We start from the raw sequence: 11,543 nt of genomic DNA, 5'->3' as shown, positions 1-11,543 counted from the left end.
AGCAATCCTACGAACAATGTATCTTAATCCTGCCTTATCCTATCCGTTCTCATCATCTCTGATAAACTTGAGCCCATTTTTACAGTTATTGTGTCAATTCATGTTATTGAGGGTCTTCTCTTTCATTGATCCTCTACCTTTCCAAGCATGATTTCTTTTTCCGAAACTGATCCTTCCTAACAATATGTGAGATAAAGTGTCATCATCTTTGCCTCCAAAGACCACTGTGATTTCACTTTCTCCAACATATATTTGTTCATTCTCATGGCAGTACACAGGGTATATACAGCAATCTTCTCCAACACCATCCCCAAAGGCTTTGATTCTTCTGCTTTCCTTATTTATTGTCCAACTTTCAGATTCACAGAAAACATTGGAAAGACAATGGCTTGAGTAAGGTGCACCTTAGTGTACTTTAAACTCATTGAGTAGTGGCCATTAAATGGGAGAAGATTTGATTTATAATGGGAGCAAGTGGTAATAATAATTAGGTAAAAGTAAGTAATACATAAAATAATAACCAATAATGATATTTTTCTGACCTAGTTGTACTGACCAATGCACCTGTTTCAACATGTTGAAAAAGTGAAAGAAACAATGATAACATTTAAATGACCAAACTAGGCTTAAAGCTGTATTTCTTTGTGTATCTGAATATCATTTCAAAAGTTTTATTAGAATTTTTAAAAATTGGTTCTGCTATAGTTTGCTTAGTGGACTATGCTTGAATCTATTCAAATCAGTTCAAACTTATTTTTAAATATATGATCTCAGATTTATAATCTGTGAATGGATACACTGGCTTAATTTATCTGAAAAATATCACTACTGATATTCTTTTCCTTGTTTTAAAAATAGTATTGACATTTTATACTAACTGAAACTTAAAACTTAAGATTAGGTAATTAGTTTGAGAGTAAACTCTTTCTTTATATACATTACTTAATAACTAACTCTAATGTGACGTGTTGTTGTTGTGAACCATAGCATTGGAACTGACCCATAGCTGATCCTCCAGCTGGTTTTCAGAAGCAGTTAATCACATAAGAGGAGACTGTCCACCCTTCTCTTGAGCAGATGGTGGATTTGAACCTTCTGCCTTTGGGATTGCAGCACAGCTTCTTGTCACTAGGCCATATGTTCAATTTTAATCAGTGCCGATATATTTCAGTGGAAACTGAAAGATAAAATTAAATATATGATCTGTTTTTAAAAGCTTACTTTTTGAAATAGGGATATCTGATAACTTGGTTGATTAGGCGATTGCACTGATAACCAGTGCAGTTCAAATTCAACAGTAGATCCCTGGGAGAAAGATGGCCAGTCTCTTTCTGTGACTTACGGCCTTGAAAACCCACTGGAGGGTCAGCTGTAAGTCCATTCTGATTCAAAAGCAATAAGGTGGACATGATGATTTTTTTTAAGATATAGTAGAATTCATTGGAATACCCAGGACATTTAAAAATAACACTGTGATGAAAACTCATACTTTATATTAAAGATTAAAAAACATTTAGAAGAAAATTCTCAACTCAGTCCTAGAAAATATTCTGAAAATAAACATAATTTAGATATACAGGCAGGATTTCACAAACAAGGCTTTATTCAAAACCAAACCCACTGATGTCCAATTGGTACCAAATAATTGTGAACCTCTCTATTGGGTTTCTGAAATGGTAAATCCTCATGGGAAAAGACTGAACATCTGTCTTCTTCAGAGAAGCTGGTGGATTTTTACAGCTAACTTATTTTAAGCACAACACACTATAAAATTGCCAAGACTTTGGTCATGAATAATAGAGATACATAGTATATTAGAGATTGAGATTGTTAACAGCTTCAGCTTGCTTGGCTCTACACTCAACACTCTTGGTACCAGCAGTCTGGAAATCAAAAGACAAACTGCATTTGGAAAATCTGATGTCAGAGATTTTGCCAGAGTATTGAAGAGTAACAATGTTGCTCTAAAGACTAAGGTGCGCCTGATCCAGGCCATGGTCTTCACAGTTACCTGTAGTGCATCAGAGAGCTGAAAAATTACTAAGGATGACAGAATTGATTCTTTTGAGTTGTAGCTCTGGAGAAGAGTTTTGAACATACCATGGAGTGCAAAGAGAACAGACCAGTCTTCCCTGAAGAGGGTGAAACCAAGTTTCTCCTTGGAGGAAGGATTTTGAAGCTCAGCGTCACATACTTTGAGCATGTTGCCAGGAGGGCCTAGTCCTTGGAAAGGGACATTATGCTTGGAAAGGTGGAAGGACAGTGCAAGAAAGGAAGACCCTGGATGAGACAGATTGATTCAGTGAAGGGGATAATAGGGGTAGGTGTATCAGAGATAGTGAAATTGGCTCAAGATAAAGCAGAATTCAGAGCTATTGTGCATAGGGTCACTATGAGTCACAAATGACTCAATGGCACATAACATCAACAACAACAATACATCAATACTAAAGATAAAGCTTAATAAAATATTTATTATGTTACTATTCAGTGAAACTCTGAGCTGAAGAATTGCTACAGCATTATATAAAATAGACACTTAATTGAAAATACTAGTTTAATTGGTACCAAATCTTACAGTTCATTAAGAAAACATCATTGTGACAAACCATAATTATACTCAAAGAATGCCTTTCAGTATTTTTTTCATTTAAGCTCTCTCTGTTGTCTTAGAAGAACTTTAATACCAGGAGATCTCGGAAGATGGTTCTGGATAGTTAGAGCATGTTGTTGTCAAGTGTCATCAAGTCAATTATGACTCACAGCAACTCAACCCTGTGAGAAACAGATGAGAAACCTGCCCTTCCTGCACCGTCCTCATCGTCTCCAACATGCTCAAGTCCATTGTCACAGTCACTGTGTCACTCCATCAGGGTGAAGATCTTTCTCTTTTTCACTGACTCTGTCTTTCTCATCCTGATGACTCACCCTTTGTGACAAAAACAGCATAACAATTTTATATTACTAGGGATATTATCAATGGTTTTCTCCCAAAATGCAAGGATTTTTTCTCTTTGTACATGTTCAAATATTATATAGAATTCATATTAATGAAAAAATATTTATTTAAACATAAGGAAAAATAAGATACAGAATTTTCATGTCAAGACCTTTTTCATTCATTTCGAAAATTAAATTCATTCATCATTATCGTATGGAAGAGAGTATTTCTGAATAGTTTTCCTTTGTTGCACTTTCAAGAATTACTCCTTTTTAGATTTTCAGCTATTTCTTCAGTGCTTTTTAAAGTATAATATGACCTTCCCACTAAAGTCATAATTAATTAGAATTTGATAATGAAGATGTAGATAAATAATTCCTAATAGGCTACCATTTTCAATTATAACTTTCAACTGAGTTTTCAATCTTTGCGTTTCCAAATGTAATGTTAATAACTTTTGATTTCAGCTTAGTTTCCACTCACTTACCAAAAATATCATGAATAGTTAATTGTTCACTTTATAATTGTACCATAACTTTCCTGAACAGTTTTTAAATTTCCAAAATTAATTTAATAAATACCCATTTTTTTAATGTCAAAAATAATATTTCACAGATAATGCATTGTAGAGACATTTAGAGACCCTATTATTGGCTTGGTGTTAAAGATCTGGGCTTCCAACCCAAAGGTGCACAATTCAAATTCATCAGCTTCTCCATGGGAGAAGGATGGGAAAACTCCTTCATGAAAGAAAGATAGACAAGTAATTTACTGCCTCTAAAAACCTTCTGTCTAGCACTGGTTTAATTGCTGTACAGAGGTAACTCATGGTTGTCGTGATGCTAAATACTGTGACACTGCTGTGTCAAATGTGATAATGGTTACCCACGGTGGACAGTGTTTGGTGAAGCTTCCCAATTAAAACAAACTTGGAAGCAGGAGTGGCATCTAATTTTTAAATAGCTTGCCTCTGGAAACTCTATTAATGTGGAGAAATGATGAAATTTATGGAAATGTTCAGGCCTTTTCATTCATAGGGTTGCTATGAGTCATCTATGACTCGATGGCACTTAATAACAGCAACAACAAAAACTTGTTGGAAGATCTATTATGGGTCACTTCCTACTCAATGGGACATGACATCAGCAACAGTAAGGACTCTAAGCCTAGGAGTTTAGAAGAGACCTATATAACTGCTAAGGAGAAGAGATGGGCATTTCTTCCCATTCCATAAAAAGATGGTTCATGAAAATTCCGGAGTTAAATAAATGTTAATGTCCCTCATAAGTGAAATATTTCTGAATATTATTTTTTAAATGAAATTAAAAGTGGGTTCAGAAGGCTGTGCAATAAAGGATATCCTTGTTGATGTCTGATGGATTTTGGATGAAAGGGCAGAATAACGGAGGAGGTTTACGTGTGTTTTATTGACTATATAAAGACTTTTCCGTGTGTGGATAATGATAAATTCTGGATAAATATGAAGAGACGGTGCTTGTGTGAAACCTGTACAAAGAATTTTCAAAGGGAGAAAGGATATTGTCTTCTTTAAAGTTAGGAAAGGGGTGCATCAGAGCTATCATTTTTCTACACCTACATAATTTATACACTAAGTGAGTCACTTGAAAACTTGAACTATGAAAAGAAGAATGGGACATCAGGATTGGAGGAAGACTCATCAACAACCTGTGTTAGGCAGATGACACAATTCTTCTTGCCAGTCATGAATATAAGACTTTAAGCATTTACTGAAGATCAATGACTATAGCCTTCAATGTGGTCGATACTGCAATATCAAGAAAACAAAACTGCCAACTGAACCAGTAGGCAACATCATGATAAATGCAGAAAATTCTGAAGTTGCTAACACTTTCATGTTACTTGAATTCCCTATGAACATACATGAGAGTAACAGTAAAGAAATCAAAAGACTTGTCACATGGGCAATTCTGCTAAGACTGCTCCAAAATACGAAAGGGCTAAGGTACCAGTTAAAAGGCTAAACCTATGCCTCATAGTAGCCATAGTGTTTTCAATTCCTTTGTATACATCTAGAAGATAGACTATGACTAAGGAAGATGAAAACAGAAATTGATGTCTTTTAATTGTGATGTTGATGAAGAATATTGCGTATATGAGGGGCTTCTCAAAGACCAAACAAATCTTTCTTGGTGAAGGTGCAACAAGAGTATTCCTTGGAATCAAGGATGCTGAAACTTCCGTTTATGAATGTTAAGTGTGTTATAAGAAACAAAAGAAAAAGAAAATTATGCTTGGAAAATTAGACGGTCAGTAAAGGAATGGAAGATCCTTGTTGAGATAGGTTGGTACAGTGACTAGAAAAATTGGCTTGAGCATGTCAGAGATTGTGAAAATTGTAAAGGACAGAGCAAGGTTTCAATCTGTTTGTTTATAAGGTCACTCTGAGTTATGGTTGAGTCAAGAGCACCTACCAGCAACAGTAACAAAATATAGTTGTTCAATGGGTCACTTTTTGTGTTAACCGAAGGTCCAGAGACCAAATCCATGGGCCACTTAAGATGAGTATTCTCTTCCAGTAAAGATTTACAAACGTGAAAGGTGCTATGAGTTGAACTCCACTTAATGGCAGTGGCTTGGTCATGTATCTAACAATGCTGTATTTACTAACCATGCTGGTTTTCATGAATGGTGATAGTCTAAGATGCTTACATTTTGTTGGACAATCCTGAGAATTTCTTTAAATTATTTTTAGAAAATTTGGTACATAATATTGGAATATAGTCAAATGAGTTCACAATATTCTCCTAAAAATTCTTTCAGTTCAGCATCCTTTATTGCCTCCTTAACAGCTTATTTTAGTGTGTGTGCTGCACACTTTATATCAGTCAATCTTTTCTTATAAACCTTGTTGCTTTCATTGCAGTCTGTGATGGTTAATGTCTACAAGTCTGACGGCAGTAAATCAGAGGCTTCAAAATTGTCACCTTGCCCCAACATTTGCCATTCAATTTCACTCACATGTCTGAGCAGATCAGCAAATTTAATCATACTGGAGCCATTACCTGTGTTTATGAAAGAAATCTGCTGTAAATCAATGTTATACTTCTCTAAATTTTGACACACAGTTGGTTTTCTTTTTTTTTATGAAGAGGCTTGTGTGTCTTTTTCAATTCTTTCATTCCCAGAGACAACAGACACATTTTATCATCCTTTAAAAACTGAGCTTAACTGTTAGCTTAATTCTAAATTAATTTATAGAATTGACTAACTCAATCTGTCTGCCAATATTCAATTTCAAGGAGAATATTTTTTTTTCTAGATTACTACTTATTTGGGGGCTAAATTTTAAGCAAAAAAGTATTTGTTTCCCTAAAATTCTTTGTGGTGAATAAAATGTATTGACCACTGAAGCAATAATTAGATACAAAGTTTTACAGAATAATGAATTCTCAGTTAACTCAGAACGAAGAACTGTTAATAATTATTAGATACATATATAAAAAAATTCTGTTTAAATCAAATCTCACCTGAAGACATACTGGGACTGCTAACTTGTCTAATCGTTTTTTGTTGTTGTTATTTTTTCAGAATGCTTCTGATATTTTAATCTAATGTTTTTTATCTTCTGACTTTATTATAGTACTTACCAGTAGGCTATGTCTCAGGTGCCTTTAAGTTTACTACATCATTTTTGTATTACAAATTTATATCTATTTTTATTTTCAGACTTGAAAAATTTTGGACATGGATTTCCTCTGGTTTCTCTCACATTAGCATCCAAGGAGTTGTTGTTATGTCCCATCGAGGTCACTATGACTCATAGCAACCCTATATGCACAATAGCTCTGAACCCTGCTCTACCCTGAGCCAATCTCACTGTCTTTGACACACCTGCCTTCATTACTCCAGTTACTGTGTCAATTCATCTCACGTGGAGTCTTCCTCTGCTGAGCTGTCCTTTGACCGTTCCAAGCATGACCTCTTTCTCCAAAGCCTGGTTTGTCCTGGCTACATGCCCAAAGTATGAGAAATGGGGTCTCAAAATCCTTTCCTTTAAAGGGCACCTTGGTTTCACTCTCTCTGGATGGGCCTGTTAATTCACTTGCTAGTCCATACTATGTTCAAACTCTTCTCTAGCACCACAACACAAAGGCATCAATTCTTCTTCTGTCATCCTTTGTAATTGTCCAGCTTTCTGATGCACAGCAAGTAACTGTGAAGAGCATGGCCTGGATCAGGCATGCCTTAGTCTCTAGACTCACATCCTTGCTCTTCAGCACTTCAGAGAGGTCCCTGACAGAAGATTCAAAGACTAAGAAATGACATTATGGCATATTTATAGTAATTATGCTACTTTATAGTAAAAATAAATCTCTGCTTTTGAGAAAATAAAGAGAACCAAATGCACAAATATCCCTGTTGAAATTAATTTGAGTAAGACTCATTAAAATGCATCTAGCCATGTGCCATCAGTTGATTAGGAAAAATGAAGTAACTTCGATTTTGTATTTGCAAGGTTTGATGATTTTCTCTCTTTTGAGTCCTACTGTACAACATTCTAATACATATTTTCCAGTTACCTTTGAAAGAAAACTTTCAATTCATAATGATGCCATCAAGTTGTTTTCAGTGAAATAATGGTACATTGCAATTGAAACATTAATGTTCTTCCCACTAGTGCTGATGTTTGTTAACATTTCAATTTGTGAGATAAACATTGAATTTAAATACGTGAGTGCAAACAATTTGTGATAGTACATTTAAATTGAGATTGAATAAGATAATGGAATCATCAAAAATTATATGCTATTTTCTATTCCTTTCATTTAAATATGACACTCAGAAAATGTGGGTAATGTACATTTAAAATGTTTGTACTCACCTGACAAGTTTTCACTCACTCTATTGAGAGTTTGATGCCATTTAAGAAAGTTCATTTTCAGACTATGAGAGTCCTCAATCGCTGACTATTTCTCCCATGTTCAGTGAGCACAGCTCAAGTTTCTGTGAGAAAAGTCTAGTGCAGAGCAAGTAGACATGGAGAACTCTAGCTGACCGTCAATCATATTGTGTAATAGCAGTCATCAACTGTTTTTTTGTTGGTTTTTTTTAAATCTGTTTTTTCTGTGTGTGTTTGTGTTTTTTTTAAAGTTGTTGAGTATTTTTTTTTTTAAGTTGTATGTTGTTGAATCATATCCAACTGGCACAGGAGGAGATTGCCCCTCCTTCTCCAGCGGAGTATCTGATGGAGTCAAACCATGTGCATTTGGGATTACAGTGTAGATTCTTGCCTCTAGGCCACCAGAGCTCCCTCAGTTATCAACTGTTGCTGCTGCTATGCAATGTCTCTTGCCAAAGGGGAAAAAATTCTTTATCTATCTATCTACCTATCTATCTATCTATCTATCTATCTATCTATCTATCTATCTATCTATTTTTTTACAGGCATGTACCAAAGATATATGTGCCAGATCATACATGGACACCAGAAACAAATAAAAATTTAATGGTCCATGGTCATGTTTACAGTTTGAAAGTTATTATTGATCCAAAACTAGAGTTGTCTCTTTTGTGCTAGCTCACATTCAGTTAGGCATAGTTTTGCTGTACTAGGTGCTATCCAGTTGATTGTGATTTTGTGGTGTTGTCATGTGCTATCAGGGAACTGCAACACATAGCAATGGGTGTGACCTTGACCCCATCTTGTACCATCCTGACAATATCTTACATGCTCAAAATCACTGTTAGAGTCATTGTGTCAATTCATCTTGTTGAGTATCTTCCTCTTTGACCTTTCACCTTTCCCAGCCTGATGTCTTTTTACAAGGATTAGCCCCTCTTGATAACATGCACAAAGTATGTGAGATGAAATTTCACCATCATTGCCTCTAAGGAGCAATAGGTTGCGGTTTCATCAAAACAGACTTGTTTGTTCTTTTGGAAGTCCACAGGATATTCAATACTTTTATTCATCATCAAAATTAAGAAACATTTATTCATTTTCTATTGTCCTTATTCATGGTCCAACTTTCATTTCAGGTGCATATGAAGACACTGAAAAACACTATGGCTTGGATAAGGCACACCTCAGTCATTAAGCTGACACCCTTGCTCTTTAGAACTTTGAAGAGATCCTTGATGGCAGATTTTTCCCAGTGTGCTTTGCCATTTAATTTATTTGCTGCTAACCCCATGAATGTTGGTTGTAGATCCAAATAAAAGGAAATTATTGACAGTTTCTCTCCGCCCCCCATCTATCATTATGTTGCTAAGGTCTTTGCAATCACTTGTCATGCATCAGAGAGCTAGACAATGACTAGGGATGATAGAAGGAAAATTGATGCCTTTGAGATGTGGTGTTGGAGACGAGTATGGAATATACCATGGACTGCTAAGAGAACAAACAGGTTTATTCTGGAGAGGGTGAAGCCAGGCTGCTTCTTGGAGGCAAAAATTCTGAAGCTTGTCTGACATACTTTGGACATGTTGCAAGGAGGGACCAGTCCTTGGAGAGGGACATCATGCTTGGGAAGGTGGAGAGACACACAGGAGAGGAAGACCCTCGATGAGATGGATTGACTCAGTGACTGGGGTAATGGGGGTAGTGTGTGTCAGAGGCAGTGAGACTGGCACGGGATAGGGCAGGATTTAGGGCTGTTGTACATAGGGTCGTTATGAGTAGCAGGCACCTTGATGGCACATAACAACAACATCATGATGTTGCCTACTGACTCAGAGGGACCCTATTAACTCTAGAGTGAAGACCTGCTGTACCATGCTCACAATCTCTGTTTTTCTAAGCCTGTTGTAGCAGTCACTGTGCCAATCCATTTCCTTAAAGGTCTTTCTCTTATCTCCTGGCCCTCTACTTTGTTCTTCTCCAGGGACTGGTCCCTGCTGGTAACATGCACAAAGTATGTAAAATGAAGTCTTACCATCCTTGCTTCTAGGGAATACTGTGGTTGCACTTCTCCCAAATAGATTTGTTCTTAAATCAGTCTGTGATATATTCCATCTTCTTTGATAATACGATTCAAGACATCAAGTCTTCTGTAACTTTTCTAATTCATTGTCTAACTTTCCCATCCATGTGAAACAATTGAAACACCATGGTTTGGGTTGGTTGCACCTTAATCTCTAAAGTAGTATCCTTGCTACAAAGAGTCAAGCATTTTAAAGAGGTCCTTGATGCACACCCATGTTATTGCTGCATTGTTTACAAAAGCAAAGAGATGGAAGCAACTCAAGTGTCCATTAACAAATGAATGGATAGAAAACTATGGTATATTTATACAATGGAATACTGTCTAGCAATGAAAAACAATGAACTCGTAAGACTTTATAAAACACGGGGGACTCTGGAAGACATGACGCTGAGTGAAATATCTCAGTCACAAAGGACAAAAACTGTATAGCACGACTGTTCTAAAGCAGGTCTGACAGGGGGTTGGGAGGAAAATAGGTTAAGAATGGGTAGATAATGATCAATACATTGGAACAGATGAAGGAAAACACTATCTAAAAGGGATATATGATTAGGCATTATATGTATAACAACAGCCCTGAATAGAGCTACCTCATTGCAAAGAGGATTGGATGGGGGTGGAGGACGTATTTGTGCAACAATTAATGAATATTTTTTTAAAAAAGTGAACTGGGGAGGGGGGAGGGAGAAAAAGAGGGTAGAGTGTGCAACAACGAATGAATAAAATTCTAACTTCTCTGTAAATGTTCATTAAAATCACAAGTAAAATAAAATTTTATTAAACAAAGAAAAAGATAAATACCTGGTGTGGACAGTGGCACGTACACGGCAAGGCCCTGAGAAGCTTCCACTCACTTCCCTGTCACCAATGCTGCTGTCACTGCTACTGTTACAACCGGCACCTCACCTGGTTTTCTGGTTGACCAACAATTCACACATTAAAAAAAAAATTCCTAAGAAAAATTAATAAATGAGGTTCTTGGTTGGCAGCGGACTAGGACACATTTCTCAAACAGCTGAAAACAATTCTTGATTTTTTATTTTATTTCTGAAGGTTATTTTCTCTTTATTACGATATCTCTCAGTTATTTTGAGTCCCTTATATAAAGATAATAGGACTGAACAGTACAATTGAGTTTAGTCTTTAAATGCCTAATTTCTTCCAGTCAATAATTTCAAGCAATCACTTCTCTTTCAGACAGCCTTTGGTCACTATTTTAAAGCAACATTTCCAGGCAGCAACATAAGCTACTGACTTCAATAATATTTAATTGCATTTATTCAAAAGGAATTTGAATGAGAATTTTGCTTTGGCTTTTCATTTTGAAGACATAGCTGCCAGCATAACAGAGCAACTACCAATTAGGGCCAGTCTCACTTCTTCAATATTTATGAAACAGCAACCAAGCCAGCCCTAATATCCTTGATTATCACTGCCATGTCAGTACCACAACCTTGGATGATTTGTGCAAGCTGTTTATTGTTCAGATGTACATAGCCCATAAATCTGGTCATAAATGAAGGGTTTGATATAAGATAGAGTGAGATGTGTTTGAAATTGCTTCCTCTGCATGTGAAAGTTGGACAATGAGTAAGGAAGACAGAAGAATAATTGACACCTTTGAGTTGTAGTGT

This window comes from Elephantulus edwardii, unplaced genomic scaffold, assembly GCF_000299155.1.
Source record: "Elephantulus edwardii isolate Elephantulus edwardi_28Jun2011 unplaced genomic scaffold, EleEdw1.0 scaffold00006, whole genome shotgun sequence".
Taxonomy (NCBI): domain Eukaryota; kingdom Metazoa; phylum Chordata; class Mammalia; order Macroscelidea; family Macroscelididae; genus Elephantulus; species Elephantulus edwardii.
This window is presented reverse-complemented; position numbering follows the sequence as displayed.